The sequence below is a fragment of the Lolium rigidum genome, chromosome 7 (assembly GCF_022539505.1).
Source record: "Lolium rigidum isolate FL_2022 chromosome 7, APGP_CSIRO_Lrig_0.1, whole genome shotgun sequence".
Classification (NCBI taxonomy): domain Eukaryota; kingdom Viridiplantae; phylum Streptophyta; class Magnoliopsida; order Poales; family Poaceae; genus Lolium; species Lolium rigidum.
Genome location: NC_061514.1, coordinates 53,265,430 through 53,274,448, shown reverse-complemented (window position 1 = coordinate 53,274,448; position 9,019 = coordinate 53,265,430).

The window sequence follows — 9,019 nt, the reverse complement described above, 5'->3', positions numbered from 1 at the left end:
TGATTAAATCTCATAGTACTCATCATGATATATTTATGTGCATTGTTATGCCTTCTTTATTTGTAAATTGCCCAACTGTAATTCGTTCACCCAACATGCCATTTATCTTATGGGAGAGACACCACTAGTGAACTGTGGACGCCGGTCCATTCTTTACATCTGAAATACAATCTACTGCAATACTTGTTCTTTACTGTTCTTCGCAAACAATCATCATCATCCACACTATACATCTAATCATTTGTTTACAACAAGTCGGTGAGATTGACAACCTCACTGTTACGTTGGGGCAAAGTACTTTGATTGTGTTGTGCAGGTTCCACATTGGTGCCGGAATCCCTGGTGTTGCGCCGCACTACACTCCGCCACCAACAACCTTCACGTGTTCCTTGACTCCTACTGGTTCGATAACCTTGGTTTCTTACTGAGGGAAAACTTGCTGCTGTACGCATCACACCTTCCTCTTGGGGTTCCCAACAGGCGTGTTTCTTGCACGCCATCAAGCAACTTTTTCTGGTGCCGTTGCCGGGGAACTGAAGAGAAGTTACACCACAAAGATTTCTAACTCCCACGTCAACTACACGCCAGCAGCTCTTTTTCTGGCGCCGTTGCCGGGGAGATCAAGACACGCTGCAAGGGGAGTCTCCCACATCCAATCTCTTTACTTTGTTTTTGTGTTGCTTTGCTTTACTTTATTTACTGCTTTGTTTGCTCTTATATCAAAAATACAAAAAAAAATTAGTTGCTAGATTTACTTTATTTACTGTCTTGTTCTCTATATTAAAAACACAAAAAATTAGTTACTTGCATTTACTTTATTTAGTTTGCTTTATTTACTACTGCTAGAATGGGTACTGTTGAGAATACTAAGTTGTGTGACTTCACTAGCACAAATAATAATGATTTCCTATGCACACCTATTGCTCCACCTGCTACTACAGCGAGAATTCTTTGAAATTAAACCTGCTTTACTAAATCTTGTTATGAGAGAGCAATTTTCACGGTGTTAGTTCAGATGATGCTGCTGCCCATCTTAATAATTTTGTTGAACTTTGTGAAATGCAAAAGTATAAGGATGTAGATGGTGACATTATAAAATTAAAATTGTTTCCTTTCTCCTTAAGAGGAAGATCTAAAGATTGGTTGCTATGAGAAGTAGCATAATGAATTTTATGCAATTAGATAATGAACATGTTGCTCAAGCATGGGAGAGAATGAAATCTTTAGTGAAGAATTTCCCTACCCATGGACTGACTACTTGGATGATCATCCAAACCTTTTATGCAGGATTGAATTTTTCTTCGCGGAACCTATTGGATTCAGCTGCTGGAGGTACCTTTATGTCCATCACTTTGGGGGCGGCAACAAAGCTTCTTGATGATATGATGACAAATTACTCCGAATGGCACACGGAAAGAGCTCCACAAGGTAAGAAGGTAAATTCTGTTGAAGAAACCTCCTCCTTGAGTGATAAGATTGATGCTATTATGTCTATGCTTGTGAATGGTAGATATAATGTTGATCCTAACAATGTTCCTTTAGCTTCATTGGTTGCCCAAGAAGAACATGTTGATGTGAATTTCATTAAAAGTAATAATTTCAACAACAATGCTTATAGGAATAATTCTGTAACAACTATAGGCCATATCCTTCGCTAATGGTAATGGTTATGGGAATTCTTATGGGAATTCTTACAACAATAATAGAGTGTACCCCCTGGTCTTGAAGCCATGCTTAAAGAATTTATTAGTACACAAAGCTGCTTTTAACAAATCTGCTGAGGAAAAGCTTGATAAAATTGATATTCTTGCTTCTAAGGTTGATAGACTTGCCTCTGATGTTGATCTTTTAAAATTGAAAGTTATGCCTAATAAGGATAATGATAATACAATTGTTACTACAGCAAATGCCATCAAAGTTCGAATTAATGAAAATATTAGATTGATGGCTGAATTGCATGCTAGGTGGGAAAGAGAAGAAAACGAAAAACTAGCTAAAGAGAATAATGTAGCTAAAGTTTGGACTATTACAACCACTAGTAATGATAATGCTTCACATGTTTCTACACCCCTACTATCAATGGTAAAATAATTGGTGTTGGCAATGTTTTCTACTCCTAGTGCAAAGCGTGCAAAATTGCCTGAAACTGCTAAAACTGCTGAAACTGTTTGTGATAAAACTGCTGAATTTTTTCAAAATATTGGGGACAATGATCCCATTGATGTAGATCATAATGGTTTAGATTTTGATGATTGTCACATCTCTGAAGTTATAAAGTTCTTACAAAAACTTGCTAAAAGTCCCAATGCTAGTGCTATAAATTTGGCCTTTACAAAACATATTACAAATGCTCTCATAAAAGCTAGAGAGGAGAAACTAAAACTTGAAACTTCTATTCCTAGGAAGTTAGAAGATGGTTGGGAGCCCATCATTAAGATGAGGGTCAATGATTTTGATTGTAATGCTTTATGTGATCTTGGTGCAAGTATTTACGTTATGCCTAAGAAAATCTATGATATGCTTGACTTGCCACCATTGAAAAATTGTTATTTGGATGTTAATCTTGTCGATAATGCTATAAAGAAACCTTTGGGGAGGATTGATAATGTTCGCATTATAGTTAAGAATAACCTTGTCCCCGTTGATTTTGTTGTCTTGGATATTGAATGCAATGCATCTTGTCCCATTATATTGGGAAGACCTTTTCTTGATCTGTTGGTGCTACCATTGATATGAAGGAAGGTAATATTAAATATCAATTTCCTCTTAAGAAAGGTATGGAACACTTCCCTAGAAAGAGAATGAAGTTACCTTATGATTCTATTATTAGAACAAATTATGATGTTGATGCTTCATCTCTCGATAATACTTGATTCACACTTTCTGCGCCTATCTGAAAGGCTTTAAAGAAAAGCGCTTATGGGAGACAACCCATTATTTTACTTCTGCACTTTTATTTTATATTTGAGTCTTGTAAGTTGTTACTACTATAGCAACCTCTCCTTATCTTTATTTTATTGCATTGTTGTGCCAAGTAAAGTCTTTGATAGTAAAGTCAATACTAGATTTGGATTACTGCGCAGGAACAGATTTCTTGCTGTCACGAAATTGAGCCACCCCTGCCGTAGAAAATTTATAAAAATCTGTGAATTTACGTGCGTGATCCTCAGATATGTACGCAACTTTCATTAAATTTGGGCATTTTCATCTGAGCAAGTTAAGTGCCTCTAAAAAAATCGTCTTTACGGACTGTTCTGTTTTGACAGATTCTGCCTTTTATTTCGCATTGCTGTTTTGCTATGTTTGATGGATTTCTTTGTTCCATTAACTTTCGGTAGCTTTGTGCAATGTCCAGAAGTGTTAAGAATGATTATGTCACCTCTGAATATATGAATTATGCACTAACCGTCTAATGAGATTGTTTCGAGTTTGGTGTGGAGGAAGTTTTCAAGGGTCAAGAGAGGAGGATGATACAATATGATCAAGAAGAGTGAAAAGTCTAAGCTTGGGGATGCCCCGTGGTTCATCCCTGCATATTTTAAGAAGACTCAAGCATCTAAGCTTGGGGATGCCCAAGGCATCCCTTCCTCATCGACAACTTATCAGGTCACCTCTAGTGAAACTATATTTTTATTCCGTCACATCTTATGTGCTTTACTTGGAGCGTCTGTTTGTTTTTATTTTTGTTTTTGTTTGAATAAATTCGGATCCTAGCATTCCTTGTTTGGGAGAGAGACACGCTCCGCTGTTTCGTATGAACACATATGTTCTTAGCTTTATTCTTAATGTTCATTGCGAAGGTTGAACTACTTCGTTCATTGTTATATGGTTGGAAACAGAAAATGCTGCATGTGGTAAATGGTATAATGTCTTGAATAATTTGATACTTGGAAATTGTTGTGCTCATATAGATCATGTTTAAGCTCTTGCATCATGTGATTTGCACCTATTAATGAAGAACTACATAGAGCTTGTTAAAATTTGGTTTGCATGATTAGTCTCTAGAGTCTAGATATTTTCTGGTTAAGGTGTTTGAACAACAAGGAGACGATGTAAAGTCTTATAATGCTTACAATATGTTCATATGTGAGTTTTGCTGCACCGTTTTATACTTGAGTTTGCTTCAAACAACCTTTCTAGCCTAGCCTTGTATTGAGAGGAATTCTTCTCGTGCATCCAAATCCTTGAGCCAAAAACTATGCCATTTGCGTCCACCATACCTACCTACCACATGGTATTTCTCTGCCATTCCAAAGTAAATTACTTGAGTGCTACCTTTAAAAATTCTATCCTTTGTCTTTGCAATATATAGCTCATGGGAAAATAGCCTTAAAAACTATTGTGGTGAAGAATATGTAGCTATGTATCTTATTTCTTAATAAGTTGCTTGTTGAGCGGTAACCATGTTTATGAGGACGCCATCAACTTTTACACCTTTGTTGAATATCATGTGAGTTGCTATGCATGTTCGTCTTGTCTGAAGTAAGGGCGATTTTCATGATCAAATGGTTTGAGTATGCATATTGTTAGAGAAGAACATTGGGCCGCTAACTAAAGCCATGATTCATGGTGGAAGTTTCAGTTTGGACAATTAATCCTCAATCTCTTATGAGAATTTTATATGTTGTTGAATGCTTATGCATTAAAGAGGAGTCCATTATCTGTTGTCTATGTTGTCCCGGTATGGATGTCTAAGTTGAGAATAATCAAAAGCGAGAAATCCAATGCGAACTTTCTCCTTAGACCTTTGTACAGGTGGCATAGAGGTACCCCTTTGTGACACTTGGTTGAAACATATGTTATGCAATGATAATCCGTGTTAATCCAAGCTAATTAGGATAAGGTGCGAGCACTATTGGTAATCTATGCATGAGGCTTGCAACTTATAGGATATCTTATACATAACAAATATGATTTGTTACTACCGTTGACAAAATTGTTTCTATGTTTTCAAAATGAAAAGCTCTAGCACAAATATAGTAATCCATGCTTCCCTCTGCGAAGGGCCTATCTTCTACTTTATTGTTGAGTCAGTTTACCTACTTCTTTCTATCTTAGAAGCAAACACTTGTATCAACCGTGTGCATTAATTCTTACATGTTTACCTATTGCACTTGTTATATTACTTTGTGTTGACAATTATCCATGAGATATATATGTTGAAGTTGAAAGCAACCGCTGAAACTTATATCTTCCTTTGTGTTGTTTCAAAGCTTTCTACTAAGAATTTATTGCTTTATGAGTAACTCTTATGCAAGACTTATTGATGCTTGTCTTGAAAGTATTATTCATGAAAAGTCTTTGCTATATGATTCATTTGTTTACTCATTGTCTTCACCATTGCTTCGAATCGCTGCATTCATCTCATATGCTTTACAATAGTATTGATCAAGATTATGATAGCATGCCACTTCAGAAATTATCTTTGTTATCGTTTACCTACTCGAGGGCGAGTAGGAACTAAGCTTGGGGATGCTTGATACGTCTCAAACGTATCTATAATTTCTTATGTTCCATGCTACTTTTATGATGAGACTCACATGTTTTATACACATTATATGTCATTATTATGCATTTTCCGGCACTAACCTATTGACGAGATGCCGAAGAGCCAGTTGTTGTTTTCTGCTGTTTTTGGTTTAGAAATCCTACAAAGGAAATATTCTCGGAATTGGACGAAATCAACGCCCAGGGTCTTATTTTTCCACGAAGCTTCCAGAAGACCGAAAGGATTACGAAGTGGGGCGACGAGGCGACGCCACGCCAGGGCCGCGCGGCCAAGGGTGGGGCCGCGCCGTCCTGTTGTGTGGGTCCCTCACGTCGCCCCTAAACCTACCCTTCCGCCTACTTAAAGCCTTCGTCGCGAAACCCCCAGTACCGAGAGCCACGATACGGAAAACCTTACTGAGACGCCGCCGCCAATCCCATCTCGGGGGATTCAGGAGATCGCCTCCGGCACCCTGCCGGAGAGGGGATCATCTCCCGGAGGGCTCTTCATCGCCATGATCGCCTCCGGATCGATGTGTGAGTAGTTCACCCCTGGACTATGGGTCCATAGCGGTAGCTAGATGGTTGTCTTCTCCTTATTGTGCTATCATGTTAGATCTTGTGAGCTTCCTATCATGATCAAGATCATCTATTTGTAATGCTACATGTTGTGTTTGTTGGGATCCGATGAATATTGAATACTATGTCAAGTTGATTATCAATCTATCATATATGTTGTTTATGTTCTTGCATGCTCTCCGTTGCTAGTAGAGGCTCGGCCAAGTTGATACTTGTGACTCCAAGAGGGAGTATTTATGCTTGATAGTGGGTTCATGCCTCCATTGAATGCGGGACGATGATGAGAAAGTTCTAAGGTTGTGGATGTGCTGTTGCCACTAGGGATAAAACATTGATGCTTTGTCTAAGGATATTTGTGTTGATTACATTACGCACCATACTTAATGCAATTGTCTATTGTTTGCAACTTAATACTGGAAGGGGTTCGGATGATAACTTGAAGGTGGACTTTTTAGGCATAGATGCATGCTTTGGATAGCGGTCTATGTACTTTGTCGTAATGCCACTGATTAAATCTCATAGTACTCATCATGATATATGTATACTGCATTGTTATGCCTTCTTTATTTGTCAATTGCCCAAGCTGTAATTCGTTCACCCAACATGCCATTTATCTTATGGGAGAGACACCACTAGTGAACTGTGGACCCCGGTCCATTCTTTACATCTGAAATACAATCTACTGCAATACTTGTTCTTTACTGTTCTTCGCAAACAATTATCATCATCCACACTATACATCTAATCCTTTGTTTACAGCAATCCGGTGAGATTGACAACCTCACTGTTACGTTGGGGCAAAGTACCTTGATTGTGTTGTGCAGGTTCCACGTTGGCGCCGGAATCCCTGGTGTTGCGCCGCATTACACTCCGCCACCAACAACCTTCACGTGTTCCTTGACTCCTACTGGTTCGATAACCTTGGTTTCTTACTGAGGGAAAATTTGCTGCTGTACGCATCACACCTTCCTCTTGGGGTTCCCAACGGACGTGTGTCTTGCACGTCATCAAGGCGCTCACGTACCATAACGAGGAGGTGAAGGACGACAGCGATGACTACGTCGCCGCCGTCTTTCACGAATGGCAGCAGGCCATGGCGGAGGGCCACAATTTTGAGTTCCCCGATAACATGACGGACGACGAGATGGCGAAGCTCGGCCTCCTCATCTCCGAGAACGACCCGCCTGTGCAGCCGCCGCTGCCCCGCTACGCACGGCGTCATGCCGCCGGGCCTGTCGGAGGATGAAGCCCTTCGATAGGCGCTACAGGACTCGGCAGCGCCACAACCGCCGCCGTACAACCCCTGGGCGCCTCCACCGCCGCCACAGCAGCATCCCTGGGCGCCTCCACCTCCGGCGCCTCCGGCGTCTCCGGCGCGCCCGGCGTACGCTCCCCTGGATGGCAACTGGCCGTGGGCGATACCGGAGCTCATCGTGCTCGACAGCGACAAAGAGCAGCAGTAGGCGCTCGCGTTTAGGTTTTTTTTTCATGTGTTAAACTATGTAAATTATATTTTCACGTTAAAAAAAATGTTTCGACCAAAAAATACGTCGCGCCGCTGGAGCCACCCCGACGGAAACGGAAGCGCGGTCGATTTCGAACATTTCGACCGACGCAAACGGACGCGCGCGGACATTTTCGGACTCTAAAATACATCGCACCGCTGGAGATGCCCTAAGCTGAAAATCTGCAGAATGGCATCTATGCGATGTCCCACAAGATAACATGCATGTGCCGTACGTCCACAAATTAGTCCATCGATCGATCGATCGATTACAGGTGCACTTGCTAGCTAGATGCCAGAGTTCCCCGTGCACCTTGCCTAATTCTACAAGAAACTAGCTAGCGAGCTAGGTCGTCTAGCATAGCATATGCATGCAGGTTCTCTGTTCCTGTCCCCATGTATAGACGCACCAGGTTTGGCGCCTTCTCCTGCCGACCTACGCGTAGCTGTCTAAGTAACTATCCCATCGTCGGTCCGCCTACCGACCTGCAGCTCTACATATCCCGAACGATCCTTGTCCACATAGCTAGAAGGGACCAATTCGGAAACTAGCAGCTGCCCTGTTCGGGAGGGCTCGCGCCGGCCGGCTCTTGCACAGTCTTTTTTCCTAGCATCTCTAGCAATCCCGGTATTTTCACGAAATCCGCATAAGGGCACATCTCCAGCGGCGCGACGCGACCGTTTTCGTCCGCTATGACCGGAAATACGTCTGGCACCATCTCCAGCGGGACGACGCAAAGTGACCGGCCGTACGTGGAGACGCAAATTTGGCCAAATATGCGCCTCGGATGCGTCTCTGGTGGACGTTGCGTCCGCTCGCGTTCGTCGGGCCCGCCTGGCAGCGACCCTGCGTTGATGCGTCTTCTCAAATGCGCCAGCGACTGGCGTCGCTGCGTCGCTTCGGTAGTCTGCGCCACGTTAATAGCGATGCCTCGGCTGCCAGGTGAGGTTTAGGTACTAACTGAAATCATTGCTATTTGAATCAGCAATGTGAGGTTTACCAAAAATTTGCAATATGACTTAATCATTCCTTGATTCTTTAACAATACGGTACCAGTCCGTAAAGTTACTTGTCATACTTAACATTGTTTCTATCTCAATTACAAGACTAGCGTATGGTAGATAACGGATGCCAATTCTAAAATTTAATTCAAAATACTATTCAGACTATGTTCATCATAATTAGTTCAAGTTTTAATCTAATTACTAATGAACTCCCACTTAATACAACATCCCTCATAGTTGTTTAGTGGCACACGATCCATCGTCATTACACCAAATCCGATCATCACGTGAGATGATGTAGCTTCAATGGTGAACATCAACATGTTAATCATATCATCCATATGACTCGTGTTCAACCTTTCTGTTTCCTGTGTTCCAGGCCATGACTGTACATGCTAGGCTCGTCAAGCAAATCCAAGTATTTCCGCGTGTGCAACATGGCTT